The 15,600-nt window shown below is 46.0% G+C and overlaps 1 protein-coding gene across 1 annotated transcript in view; it reads left to right on the forward strand.

The window, feature by feature from the left end:
- Positions 1-1,284: 1,284 nt before the first annotated feature.
- LRRC2 (leucine rich repeat containing 2) overlaps positions 1,285-15,600 on the forward strand; it is a 694,508-nt gene continuing 680,192 nt past the window's right edge. Inside the window, exon 1 of the mRNA XM_075318763.1 lies at positions 1,285-1,412. The gene's annotated coding sequence lies outside the window, so the exon portion shown is untranslated. The remainder of the gene's footprint in view (positions 1,413-15,600) is intronic.

The raw sequence follows: 15,600 nt of genomic DNA on the forward strand, positions 1-15,600 counted from the left end.
GGCTTCCATCTACATCTCTGAAATACATGTTTCTAGTGAAACCACTGACAGATCCATTCACGATAGTGAGACAGCAGAGTTACTTCGAACTCCGATTGGCCTCTGTTCAGTGATGTCCTTCTTTTCAAAACTGCACAAAACTGTTAATGACCACTGTCAAGACACCAGCAGAGAGAGCTGGAGCCCTGATGGATAGAAACTGTACTGTGCAGAACCAGCCAGGGAGCTGAAGCACAGAGTGTGCTGGTGCAATACCTTACAGCACCAGTAAGGGGAGCAGATGCAATAAGGTGTGCGGAGGATGGTAAGACAGGCCAGGTCGGACGCCGTGAGGTGAGGAGCAGATGAAGACCGGAAGGATGAGCAGGAGAAAGGTTGGGGTCAGGCCGAGGTCAGTACCAGGGGGAGCAAACCGAGGAGGGGAGGTAGGAGAGGCAGAGGACAAGAAGAGGGCAGGGAAGGAACGAAGGAATGTCCGGGGAAACAGACGGAGAATAAGGGGATGGAACACAGACAGAGGGCGAATGCACAGGGGAGACGGATGAAGATCAAACACTTACAGGGACCAGCAATCACAGCAGAGCAGAGCTTAGCTTGAAGCCAGCATCGCTTCTACAGAGATGATCCCATTTAAAGCGTCCACGCTCCAGGAAACGAGGCCCAGGAGAGAGCTCCACCCCCTAGCCTGGTGGCAGGGGAGGCAAAACCATGACAACCACACTATTGTGCATGCCTAAAAGGACAAGGAGAAAGATGGACACTGTCAAACCACAGGCCAGAGGGAAGTTCAAAGTGACTCAATCTGCCTTATTACAATGAATTTTCTCTTGGGAATCTTGTCTGAACCACATTATTCAGCGTTTAAGATGGCGACCGGCTGCATTGTAAATGGCAGGTACATACTACAGAAGTGGTCTTAAATTCTCATGTGCGCTTATTTTTACTGTTTCATAAAGATCTTCTTGTGAACCAGACTTGCTGCCTAGTATCTCCCAAACCTTTATAGACAGTATTGTTACAAGACAATCAATGTTGTTGGCATCATCTGTCGGTGGTTCTCCTTCTATAATGTATATTTCTATTATTCTTTTCCATTTCCAGCATCTCCCCATTGGTAGACGTTTCCTTAGTGATGGCGCATACCTTTCAGGCGTGCTGATTTATAAGCTCCAGATATTTTATCATACACAAGGCCCTGGCACTTGGGCTTCCAGAGATCATGTTATCAGCTTACAAATATAGAATATTAGTACATCTAAAAGGCTAGTCACGCTGGGAGGTCTGACCTGGCTGACTGTGAGTTATGCTTCAGCTATTGCATCTGCTGCTGTAAACAAGAGAGCGGACTATCTGCAGTGTGCAGTGTATGGAGACGGAGCCGTCCTCTCGACTTGCGGCCTCTATTGTGGATTGTAAGTCAGCAGTGTGTGCGGAGTGTGTTATTAAAGCCGGTTGTTTGGAAAGGTTAAATTCACTTAAAATTGAATGTCCATGCGTTGCTTAAAGCAAATCTTGTTCTGCCTGTCAGATGGGGGATCAGATTTTACTGTCCCGGCATGCAGCCATCTGATATCAGTAGCTGTAGGCACTGTACATTATACTGATGTACTAGGGCTGACTTTGTCATTTAACTGTCATCTGTTTGTTAACTGTCTTTTTTGCACTATGATATCTCTCCGATAATTAGATGTAAATGTGCTAATGGAAAGAGTCTGCTGTTTTGTACTTCACAAACCCAACTCTGCAATTTCTGCTTTTTGTTCAGTCAATACCAGATTATATTTAGAGTTGAAAAAAAAAATCTTTAATTATTCATGTTTCTGTTCCAGCTCTCAAACATCTGCTCTAGTAGTAAAAGTTAAATGTTGCGCTAACACTGTGCCAGAACCCTATCCAAAAAGCATCCCCCTGTGCAGCTGCTCTGTACAGCAGGGTTACTTATGGTTAGGGTAGCTGGGTGGCCAGGCACCCATGTAAGGCTGCCTCATACACCATACCATTGGCTTCAGCCTCTTATGTGTAATGTTTGATCTGTAAATCTTGTAGAATTGATAAGCATGATATTAAATACTCATATTGGTTTTTAGTATAGGTCTCTACTTAGCCCTTTCATAGAGTGACATCTTATCTGCACCACTAAATCTGTAAGACATCTTTCAGTAAAGCCATCTTAGGTCAACTAGTGGGTGAACTCACAAAACACCCTCCAGAAGGAGAGGTGTTTTTGTGTACCATTTACACACTTGAACATCTTAAGTATGTGATCCCAACTGTTCACCTGATTGACCGAGGAGGTCACTAAAGGATGAGAATTAGTAAAGAGCAAACCCTACCATTCTCCAGAAAAATGCTTCAGTCCCCCATTGACTTCCTTAATACTCTGCACGAGTTCAGCCCGTCCAAGCATCCGACTGCTCGTTGCGAGCACCGAGCACCCGAGCATGGTGGTGCTCACTCATCACTAGTACTAAGCACCCAAGTATGGTAGTGCCCACTCATCACTAGTACTGAGTACCCAAGTATGGTAGTGCTCACTCATCACTAGTACTGAGCACCCAAGCATGGTAGTTCTCACTCATCACTAGTACTGAGACTCCGAGCATTCTAGTGCTCACTCATAACTAGTACTGAGCACCCAAGCATGGTAGCACTCACTCATCACTAGTACTGAGCACCCGAGCATGGTAGTACTCACTCATCACTAGTACCGAGACCCTGAGCATTGTAGTGCTCATTCATAACTAGTACTAAACACCCAAGCATGGTAGTGCTCACTCATCACTAGTACCGAGCACACGAGCATGGTAGTGCTCACTCATCACTAGTACCGAGACCCCGAGCATTGTAGTGCTCACTCATAACTAGTACTGAGCACCCAAGCATGGTAGTGCTCACTCATCACTAGTATTGAGCACCCGAGCATGGTAGTGCTCACTCACCACTAGTACCAAGCACACGAGCATAGTAGTGCTCACTCATCCCTAGTACTGAGCACATGAGCATGGTAGTGCTCACTCATCACTAGTACCGAGCAGCCGAGCATGGTAGTGCTCACTCATCACTAGTAATGAGAACCCAAGCATGGTAGTGCTCACTCATCACTAGTACTGAGCACCAGAGCATGGTAGTGCTCACTCATCACTAGTGACAACTTGTCACATATATAATTTCCAGCCTGTGTTCTGCACATTTAGTGAATTCTGACTTATCTGCTTTGGTAATGCCTCCTACAATGGCAATGATGGAGCATTTTTTTCCTAGACTCTTGCATAGGGCATTGCTTTGTTACTAGCCCTGGAAGCTAACAACTAGAAATGCTTAAAATTACAAGCACTGATTAAGCAATGTCAGCCTACATAGTGACATGCCCCATTATCCAAGGAATTGGGTATATACTGTCATTTAAGAATTTCAAGTAGCAAAATTAAATAATAAAGGAGGAACTGGAGGCTAACTCAGCAATGTCCCAGTGTGTGTAAGATATTCAGCCTATCAGCCATTCTTGTTCAAGAGCTACTCATCCTACCATAAATTAGGAGATTGCAGCAGTCATTTTACTATGGATCATTGCAGCAACGTATTAAAGGAATTATTCGCTACTGGTCAAATCCCTTTTAATGAATTCAAGACCCCAAATAAAATAAAAATATATAGCATATACTCACCTCCGTGCCGCTCTAACAATGATATTGCCGCTGTTCCCAGAGAGTAATGTGAATTGTTGTGTCATGTTCAGACTGCGGACGGTGAGCGGCTATTTATCAGCTGCAGCCTACACTAATACATCAAAGTGGACTTCATCCCTGATGGAATATTGATGAGAGGCAGCTGTTTCTTTGGGTGCAGCTGGCATGTGACACAATAAGTCACATTATTCTTCAAAAACAGCAGCACTAATATTGCTTGAGTTGCGGTAGGTGAGTAGGCAGTAGGTGAGTAGGCACTTTATATTTCATATAGATTGCTGAATAGTTAAACTGTGGCTGTCCACCAGTGTAAAACTCATTTTAAGCTATTTGGTTTCCCATGTGCAAGTGAGTATATAATTAATATCTTGATCTGTGCTTTGTCTTCTTTCCTTACCTGTCAGTCTTATGTATAGTACTCCTACACATACATGAGATAGTCACATACTTCTGTACATCAAAAACTTTCTTTAAACTTTCCACCAATTTACCCATTGTGGAAGATTACTTCAGCCAGAGAAGAGGCACATGGCTGGATTGACGTTCCCATGTTGCTCTGCAGCTTTATGTAAACCTGTATGAAAGCTGAAGTAGAATATATAGCAGTTATATGACCTGTTGTTGTATGGTTGGTTCCTCTCTCTGTTTATCAGTTGCCTCTTCTTCCCTCTCCAAAGGCTGATAATTCATATTATCTTTGTTTTCACTTCTTCGTTTCCTCCAGGTATTTCTCATTTTCCCATTTTGATCTGCACTATAACATTCTGGGTTAGGCTATATATGTTCACATTTCACTTCCAATACCTCTAGGTGGACTTTTGTCTAGGATTTTAAGCCCATCAGCTTAAGGATTTACCTTTGGTAAACACCAGTCGAGTTCTTACTGTGGATTGGTTTGTTTTCCTTTCCATCACCTACTTCTTTTACATTATATGAATGTGTTTTAGTTCCTTTACTCTGGGTTTATTTTCTTCCTACATTCCTTCCTCTCCTCTTGTTGCCAGTATGTTACAGCCTCTGGTCCTTCAGGAGATACAAGAAACTCCTGGATTGCCTTTTAGGGAGTTGGGTGGTGTTGTTAGTTGTGTGACTAGAGTCTTTCCAATCTGTAGAGGGACCAGATGGGGGGCGCATCTTCTCCCTGGATAAGGTCTTCCCCTTTTTTGTAACCCAAAGTGTGAGTGTTTATGTTCATAAAATATTTATGGTGAATCTAGAAAGGGAAAGAACATCACAGCACACGCCATAGCCATACCGATAGGTAGAAAAGGCCATAAAATAAGTTGTAGAACAGCAGTAGTGAAGATTAGTTTGTGAAGAACAGGCTAGTGGTCACCATTCATTTACTCATAGCCATATACTGTATGTTAGAATCACTTTAACATTACTAAAAATGTGTTTGAATGTAAGAGCTTAAAAGCTGTTAGAGACCTCAAAGTATCATACATATATATTTCAAATTAATTGGAAGTGTTACATTAATTTCAATTTGCTGAAAATCAATTTGTCATAATCAAACTTGTTGGAAAATTTTGGGGAAGCTGGGGAATTTAAATTTCAAATGATTTGCATATTTGTAACCGTTAATATTTTATTTACCATCATCCTCAATTTTCACGAAAATTAGTATTTTGCGGGTATTGACTGCTGTGAATTTCATTAGTTAGCCCCTGTGCAGAATTGGCCTCCTCCACAGAACTGGGCTCAAAAGACTGATGCATAGCATGTCATAGATGAGCTACATGATCTACAACAAGTGTTTAGAACTGTGAGGATGCACCACCACAACAATGCAAGGGGCTGGTGATACCTCCAAATTCAAGCAGGTCTAGTTTCATTATCATGTCACATGGCTGGTTATCAAAAGTAGGGCAGATAACATATGTTTTTTTTTATTTTATTATTTATTTAAATCTATTTTTTTTCTTATCAGCATGGGATTTCCTCTATTTTTGATCACCAGGATAGGTAAAGCTGACAGATGAAGGTTGCAGCCCATCAGTTGTCTGCTTTACTTGTGCTGGTGATCAAAAACAGGTGGTAGGCCACGTCTCTTTTTTTCTTTATCCTCCACAGCAGCGTACAGGTAACTTCTGCATGCAATAAAGCTTGTTGATTGGTTGTGCTGTAGCCTTTCAACAAACTTTAATAACATATGAACAGTACTTTTTTAAAGTCCATGTTCAAGTCTAATACCCAAACACCCTGTGTTCGGTACAAACCCCAAACTTTACAGTTCGGGCTTGCTCATCCCTAGCCATGAAGCAAGTTTCCCGGATATTATAAAAGGATAACAGGTGCTGCAAAATACTATTTTCTTCTTGCAGAAGCACTTAGTTTGAAAGCTATGTTACTAGAGACAATCATTGATGGATTGAAATATGTTTTTTCTCTTTTTGTTAAGCAGTGCACTTTTTATGGTATCATATGTATTAAACTTAACTGTATGGTATTTCAGAAATGTTAGCAGAAAGCAGAGAGCCCATGTGATGTTGACTAGGAACTGTCCCTTATTCTTTAAAAAAAAAAAGTTGGGAGCAGATGAAGTATGTGATATAAAGAATAATGTATCCTTCTAATATTCATATACCGTACTTTTCGTTTTATAAGACACACCCCAAATTTGTAGGGAAAAAAAAAGGTAAAAAAAAAATTATGGGGTCCGTTTATAATCTGGTGGTGTCTTACTAGGGAGGGGGGCCTGCAGAGGAGCGGGGGTCACAGGAGGCAGGAGCAGTACTGGAGTACTGCAAGTAGTATTGAGGGGGGCCCAGATACTCACTGCGGGTGCTGCTATGTGCGGGGGCCAGTGTCGCTCTGCTCTGTGCGGGGCCGGAGATGCGGGTGCTGCTCTGTGCAGGGCCGAAGACGCCGCTCTGCTCTTTGCGGGGCCGGGGTCACTCTGCTCTGTGTGGGGCCGGTGATGCCGCTCTGCTCTGTGCGGGGCCAGTGTTGCTCTGCTCTGTGCAAGGCCGGTATCGCTCTTCTCTGTGCAAGACCGGTGTCGCTCTGCTCTGTGCAAGGCTGATGTCGCTCTGCTTTGTGTGGGGCCGGTGTTGCTCTGCTCTGTGCGGGGCCAGTGTCGCTCTGCTCTGTGCAGGACTGGTGATGGAGCAGCCAAGCGCTTAGCAGAATGGAGCAGCCATGAACAGAGCAGCCGAGCAGGACAGAGCAACCGTGCACAGAGCAACCGAGCAGGACGGAACAGCCGTGCACAGAGCAGTCGAGCAGAACAGAGCAGCCGTGCACAGAGCAGCTGAGCAGGATGGAGCAGCCGTGCACAGACCAACCGAGCAGGACGGCGCAGCCGTGCACAGAGCAGAACGGAGCGGATCCAAACAGAACAGAGCAGCGCAGCCCGATCTAGAACAGCGTCGCACAGACCAGCAGTGCCATCAGCACAGTGCACTGCTCGGAGCATCTCCCTGCCTCCTTTGACCCCTCTGCACAACCCCCCGGTAAGCTACATTAGGTTTTTAAGAAGCACCCCTCATTTTCCTCCCAAAGTTTTGGGAGGAGAAGTGCGTCTTATAATCCGAAAAATACGGTAATTTCCAATAGGCCAGACATTATCTCCCATATAGCCTGCAATATCAATATACATATTATAGGTTTGTTGTACAGGGAATAGTTTACAGGCAACTGTGGTGTTTTTTTCATAACAGTAACAAGAGTGAACCCACTTTAGCCAATGTGTTCTTTTTTCTTCTTTTGGCATCTGTTATATAACAGATCAATGCTCTGCTGTCTATAGCATTCCCATTGAGAAGCCCTGTTCTCAAAATTGGTGGAGATTCCAGCGGTCGGTCCTGCAAGGAATCATCACCTATCCATTCTTGGCACAAACTTATTAACCAACATAGATATATTTTGGGATTATTGCAATGAATGGTACCAACAATGTAACATTATCGGCTATCCACACTCAAACAATGGCCTTCTAGCTTAGCAAAGTAATTCCTGTCCGCTGCTACTGTGTGGCTTGTCTTTAAAGTGTTTTTATCTCAAAGGGCATAAGGCTATGGCACGCAGGATGACTGTCTGGTCCTTTATCATTTTCCATGCACTTACATAAAGTTATAATAACTACTGTACTTTTGTATAATACTTTTCAGTACTGATTGTATTAAAAATGTATCAGAAATGAAGATGTCATTGATTGTCAAGAGCATACTATAGTTCAGGGCAATGCGACTGACATTTTCCATTTTTACAGTGAATGTTATTATACATTTATCATAATAAAAATGTATTTTTTCATTTTGTTCTATTTGACTTCTACAGTTTCACAAAACGTACAATAAAGCGGAAAATATACAAATTGATATATTATGGGGGAAAATACAGCTTGGTTAGCATGTAATGCAGCTGTTTTAATAGCCTCCTTGAACCAAGCAGCGCTGCACACTAGTCATACAGGCGAGTCCCCGCCAGGTGACAGTGACTGACAGATCTTTGCCTATGTAGCAGTATAGGCAGAGACCTGTCAGTCCCGGGCAGTGGGTGGGGAGAAGCCTCCGAGGAACCATCTGTAAGACTAGTGCCCTGTACTACACTGCAGCATTTCAGAGCGGAAACTTGGCTGCATGTTTGGGCAGCATGTATCAGCTGACAGGTTCCCTTTAATAGTCCCCCATGCCTTCCAAACTACCAGAATTTGTATATTCCTTTACAATTACTCTGCCTAAAAAGCCATTTATACTGTTTGACACATTAATAGATCATTAAAAAATATTTTTACAGTCTTTTTAATATGCAAATAATCTTATGACTCATTGTTGAGGTGTTTGTTTCCCTAGACAAGTTGTCCCACTTAGCATATTAGGGCATGATAACATGATAAGCAAAAACCGGCAACATATCCAGCTCTCTGAAAATCTTGAGCATGCGTTCAACTTTGTTTTCTACACGTCATTGCACCTCTTAAGCCTGGTATACTCTTCCTGGCTTCAGAGGTCCACAGCACAAGTCTGGAAGCAACGAAGATGCTTGACCTTTGCCTCCACTATTGATGTCTGGCTTCTTCTTGGCTTCCAGGCATGGCAGTGTGCCTCCGAAGCTGGGAAGCGTACACCTTGATGTGTGGGAAAGAACGTTGCTTGAATGCAGAAGACTGCAGAGGGACAGGGATGATACCGCCTTTTGCAAATCATGTAATCATACCCACAGGGGCCTGATAACATGGTGAGTGGGAAGACTCATCAGGGTAAACTGTCACCCCATTGACTAATCAATGGCATTACCCTTATGACTTTTAAACCGAATGCAGCCAGGATGAATAAGGTTAATTTCTTCTCGGCAATGGGGCTCTGAATGCTGACACATGCTCAGAACATTATTAACCTGCAGACTAATTGAAAATCTAGAGGTCAATAGCCTTTTTTCACATGACCGATACCCTTTAATACAAGGGTGGAAAACCTCTGGCTCACAGGCCACATGTGACAGATTTCCAGGGACCAGGTTGCTATGTTAGCAGCCAGGTCTTGCCGGCTGCTAGCCCTTTAAACCCCAATGTGCACTGCAAGTGTGACGCCCTGGGCAAGCCAGGGGTCACAGGTCATCACACCACCACACCCTACACCCCAGTTAGGAACACCAAAGCTAACCCAAAATCCTTGTTGCCTTCCTCCAGGGGCTGATGTTCACACCAGGGGGTGGGCCAGGCGGTTGGCTCCGCCCACTGAGGAGTTCACAGCCCTGGAGGCGGGAGAAACCAGGCAGTTAAGAAAAGACAGAGTTTGGAGGAGGAAGTGGAAGGAGTGGAAGTTTAGCTCAGGGAGAGCTTGAGTAAACAGTGCAGTTGAGTTAAGGAAGTGGAAGTGAAGGAAGTAAAGTGGTAAAGGAGGACAGCAAGAGTGGTGACAGGAAAGACAGAGTGTGGAAAGCCTGAAGTTGGTCCGGCTGTGTGCAGGACAGAGTCAGCAAGGTCAGCAACGGCGGTGATTGTCCGGAGGGGTGACCGTTTGGCAGTTCCTGGAAGGACCGCGGACGGGTGGTGGCCCGGCGGTCTGGAGCAGTGTACAAAGGACAGTCAGCACCAGGGCAGGGGCCTCTCGGACCCCGGCAAGGCTAGGAGTCGCCATAATTTGCCAAATCCGTCAGTGAAGGGGACGTCGATCCCCCAACAACCAAGTCCCGATTGAAGGCAACAGCCCAACCATTACAGTAGAGACACCGCCACCGCCAAGGCACCAGTTTCTAAGGGCCAGCGCCTGCGGGCAAAGAGTAGAGCTCCTCCGGTCCAGCTTGAAGCCGGGGAGCGGGTTACCGGTGGGAACCCATCGAGACCATCAACAACATTAGGTGCAGGAAAAGGGACATCACCGTCACCTACTGGGGAAAGCAAGTGCAGCCGTCCGTGGGAACCGTCTTTCCAGCCGTGTGTTTTACCGAGAACTGTGTCAACGTCTCAGGCTGAGTGAGTACTACAGTGCCGCAAGGCACAGTGCTGCCCCCGCATCCCTGCGCCCACCAAGCCTGCATCTCACACCTCATCACTGGGCCCCGGGATCACCAACCCTTACCCACGGAGGGGCAACACAACAACTTGCTGCTTCACACCATCATTCCCGGGATCCCCACACCGAGCAGCGGTGGTGCTAACAAATCACCACAACCGTGGGTGGCGTCACGGACAATAGACAATATCCCAACAACCCAATCCCCTTTCACTCATGGGCGAGGAGCGCCGCTCGAGAACCCCCGGGATCCGGCCCACCGCTCGAGCCACCACTGAGCAGCAGCAGCCGGGCCCGAGCAGAGGGGTGAACGCAGTGCTGACACCCTCCTCCCCGCCTGCGACACAAGCATGCACATGCAGCATTTACTACTGAATGCTGCATGTGCATACACTGAAGGAGTAGGTTCGCACCACCACGGCCACACATGTGCTACTGCTGTCCCGGCTGCCGCTGTGACTCCAAGTTCCCAGGGTCTGCTTATGTTGACCAGATCTCCAGGCAATGTGATTATGACACTATGCTTCTTAAAGAGCAGTGCACACACTATGGAAAATTCACTATTCTATGGCTGGGAGACACTGGCTATTTAAAGTAGAGGGAGGTATCAGGGCAACTTTAGTTTCTAGTTACTTTCTGCACCAACTAGTACATTGTCTGGTGCCTGTTCCTGAACCAATCCTACTTATATGTGAACTTAAAGTCGTCCTGCCTGGCTCCAGCTCCAAAACCATCCAGTCAATCACATGTACCGACTGTCACATGCTGATCCATCACCCTCCTGCTTGTCCTCCCTTACCTGTTCCTATCTCTAGGGGACAGCTTATGCAGCAACAGGGACTGCCCTAAAGTGGTACCTGGTGGTCCACACTCATGTGTGTGCCAGACAGAGGAGGAATGTTTAAATTAGGAACTAGCAGGCTAGGAATCACAAACAGGAAAGGAAAGTGATGGGAGAAATGTAGTGTCGACTTCCATATTTGCATCAGTGCTCTGTGGCATCCTAGCGACATATTTTTCGCACTCTACCCTCCTCGGCCATCCCCGTGCTGCGTGGTCTTTGCTCACCTGCATTGCCATCCACCTGTCACGTGGTTCTCTGCACATCCGCACAGCCATCCTTGTGCTGAGTGATCCTTGGCTCGCTCCCCTCCATGCCCACAATGTGTGTGCCTGTCTTCACCTCCCACCTATGCCCTAGGCCTTGCATATACCGCATGGTTTCCTGGTCTCCATCCTAAGGGACATGCACGCTATTAATGTCCCTTTAAGAGGAAGCATGAGCACCTTGCTATGGTGTCCCAAACCTATTATTGGGAGGCACCAGGTACTTAAGGCTCCCTTCCCTTTTGGAAGGGGCCAAATAATTACATTAGTATTTGATCCTAGCTGTGTGTCTGTCCTGCCTGTCTGCTCTGGTCTTCCAGCTGACAGCACCAGTGCTGCATACAACCAGTTCTGCTTTGCTGTGTCAGTCCTGCCTGTTGCCCTGGACCTGTGCTGTCTGTTCTTTGGTACCACTCTTTGTCCCTAATCTGTTTGCATACTTGCCTGCACCTGTGGTCTAGTCTGCCTCAGCTGCCCAAGCTGCAGTTGTGTAGTGAGGTGAGCATATTGCAGATGAAGGCAAAAGGTGTATGTAGCCAGCACATATTTAATATACGTAGCCGGAGCCAGAAACGGAGAGGACAGAATAAACAATTAGGCAAGCCAGGTCAAAAAAATGCAGGGGACAATACAGGAAGTACTTCGCAAAAATCTAGACTGGAACATAACTAGAACTGGGCGAGGAGTGATGTTAGAAGTTGCCTTAGGCTCCTTTCACATTGCGTTTTGCCTTACGTTCACAGGTCTCGTCTGGGCATCCGTCCGAACTGCCCCTCCCCTACTCTGCAAAGCGTGCTACGGACGCATGCGCCGGCAGGGCCATTCACTGAAATGGAGCACATTGCGTTAGCGTGTGCTCTGTTTTGTGCCATTTTTGCACATATACGTTTTCTGCAGACGGACACCCGAATGTAGAACACTGCATTTTTTGTTGCATTTTTGCAGCATTTTTAGGTGCAGTTTGATGTCAGAAAGTTCTCACTTTTGACTTCTCCGCAAAGTCTATGATAATTCAGATTTGCTGCGAGCACATTGTATTTTTTGTTTTGTCTGCAGTTTACATTTCACAAACTTTTGACAAACTGCAGCACATTCTTCTTCTTGCACTTTGTCCCTGTGTTTCTCACTAGTCAGGGTCGGCAGGGGATTGATCCCTGGTATGTGGCCGGATGCCAGTCTTCATATAATGACCTCTCATTCACTTCCCAGGCCGCTCATTACCTTCATTGAATATACTAAACTGAAACAAAACCAACACACACCTTAGTATCCTGCAGCGGGATGCAGTGGCTTCTCTGAAGTCTCCTGCATTTGAAGGACGATGGTTGTGTGGCGCCCTGGCCTAGCCAGGTCGTCACAGATAACACACAAACACCCCCACCCCCATTAGACAGGGACACCAGCCAAACACAAAACCCTTGTTGCCTCCCTCCAGTGTCTGATGTCCACACCAGGTGGGGCGAAGCCAAGCAGTTGGCCCCACCCACCGATGAGTTAACAGGCCTGGAGGCGGGAAAACTGACAGTTTAGTCCAGGAGGTGGAAGTGAGAGGAGTAAACACTTGGGTGTCTGGGTTTGTGGCCCAGGCACTGACAGCAAGTTTGGCAGACGGTGGTGGCTGTCTGCAGGAGTGGTGAAGCAACGCGGAACCGTAGGACCGGGGTCGGACGTTGGCCCGCCGGTACCGACCGGGGAGCGAAGTGAAGCCAACACACACAGGCAGGACCATCGGACCCCAACCAGGCTTGGAGCCGCCGACAATAGTCAAATCTTAATGAGACCGGAACCCCAGGGGTTTCCTAACAGCAAAAGTCCCGATTGAAGGCAACCGCCCACACCGTGAGGGTATACAGCTACCGCCTAAGGCTAGAGACCCAAGGGCCAGCGCCTGCGGGCAAACGGGCTTCTCCGGTACCCATACACCGGGGAGCGGACTACCGTTGGGGATCCATAGTAGTCAAACGAGAACATCAAGGTGCAGGGAAAGACAGCCGCCATCACCTGTCCGGGGAGAGACACAGCAGCTGGCTGCGGGACCCGTCCATCCAGCCGTTTGGTTTACCGAGGACTTTGTACGTTTCTTACTGAGTGAGTACAACCGTGCCATCCGGCACCACGCTGCACTGTCCCTGCAACCCTGCACCTCACCAACCCTGCCTCCCCGTCACATCATCGGGCCCCGGGACCACCGACCCCTACCCACGGAGGGGGAAAACAACATCCCAGCTGCTCCCTACTATCGCTCCCGGAATCCCCGTCACAAGCAGCGGTGGTGCCCATCTTCACCACTACCCATGGGTGGCGTCACGGACTAAATCCCCCAAACCAACCACCCCTTTCACTCACGGGCGAGGAGCGCCGCTCGAGTCCCCGGATCCGGCCCACCGCTCGAGCCACCGAGCAGCAGCCGCAGCAGCGCCGGACCCGAGCGTTAGCGAAAGCGCAGCAGCGGCGGCGCCCTCCCCGCCCGCGACAGTGGTGATTTAATAATGGGCAATCTCCTGCCAGTATTAGGACAGTGAGCAAAGAGTAAGATGGCCTAACTTTCTGGGACATACTGAAAGTCTAACATCCCCTGATGAACCCCAAAAGGAAAAGAGGGGAAATGCTCTGGGATCTTTCATGACTTAACCTGAGCAGATAAGTAATTTCATATTTGGCTGGGGCCATATTTTGTATAGGCCTCATATATATGAGACTGTTTTGCTTGTTATCAAAGTAGTTATATACTACTGTGCTACCTGAAGTATTTGGCTATAGGCCACATAACGTATTTATGTTGGAGTTATAATATCAATTATTTTTTTGATAAATTCTGTCCATATTTAGTGCACTCCTATATGTGTAACCTGAGACCTGAGACTGTTCTTTAGCATATTTTGCACTTTATGGTTGTGGTGATGGATGCCATTTAGAATGGCTAGAGGTTATGAATAGGGATTTACCAGGGTTAGCCGACATTGAGCGAGGCGCCAAAAATTTAGGGTGCATTCACCTCAGCGGTTAGGCAGGGTTAACACAGGGGCAACCTAGCCTTTAATCCTGTCATTCATTTCTGCTAGGCGTGGCCTGTACATTATCTTTAGGCTCACAGGGCTATACACCCGGCTATATCTCACTATAACCTACTGTGTACAATCACTTTAACACATCACTTGTCTGGCCTTGACCTTGTAGCTTTTTATGTTCCACATTGTTCTTCATGGTTTTATTACCTATATTTTACCTATATTTGAATAAAGTATTTGTTTTAGAGATTTTGTTTTGGTTTAGCTAGTTATCTATCCTTTTTTTTGTCATAAATTAGTTTTTTAATTATTTAATTTGATACACAGCCAAAATAAGTTCACGGCTGAGGGCTACAGCCTGTAGCCATATGCTTTATCTGTGCTGGGTATCATAATAAGGGGGGAACCTAAGCTTTTTTAAATTTATTTTTACTGTATGCTATAGACCCGCAGAACGGGTCTGTGATTGGAAGCGTCAGATAGTCTGAGGTGCTGTCCGACTGCAACTAATCCCAGGTGCCTGAAGGCGGTGGAAGCAGTGAACATGCATGAGCCTAATGAACAGCCTCGAAAGAAGGATGATTGGCTGCAGGAGCAGATAACAGCCATGGCAGGAGGCTTGGTAAGTATAGCATGCTCTCTCTCCTGGCAATAGGGGGCCTTTGAACCCTTGGGGGTCAGACTTTAAAGTCCGGTCTGTCCATTTCTATTTTTCACAAAAAAACACATCAAAATCAGATTTGGCAAAAACGCACCAAAAAACGCAGCATTATTACAAGCGTTTATTATTTTGTTTTTACATTTCCAAGCTCTCTGGGACAAGGTGCAGTTTTTGGTGCAATTTTGATGTGCCAAAGGTTCAGTTTTTTTGTAACAACAAAACTGCAGCGTGCATGTTGCCTAAGGACTCCTGGCCATATGCAGGAAAAACAATTATTTCAACAGTCATAATGGTAAAATATATAACAACTGTGGAGTAAACACCTCTAAATAACTGTTATTATTCATTACTACTAAATTAGGAACCATATACATAGCAAAGTCTGAAAAATCCTGATTATCCTAATACCTTCAATATATGATTATAACCGCATTAAAGCAATCAAAGCGAATCTTAAGCATTGTACTATATCTTGTTCAACATGTACAAGTGTAAAACTGGACGTGTTCTAGAAGAACATTAATTAACGGCTCTAGAATTCAGCTAAAGTACCAGGGACACAACTTGTATCAGCACTGCCATGCTTTCCTTTCAAGATTGCTAATGAAAAGTCAATTAAAATAAATTCATTTGTTTGCACTTCATGGAGGCATCATTACCAGTGATTATCATTATAA

This window comes from Anomaloglossus baeobatrachus, chromosome 1 (assembly GCF_048569485.1).
Source record: "Anomaloglossus baeobatrachus isolate aAnoBae1 chromosome 1, aAnoBae1.hap1, whole genome shotgun sequence".
NCBI lineage: Eukaryota > Metazoa > Chordata > Amphibia > Anura > Aromobatidae > Anomaloglossus > Anomaloglossus baeobatrachus.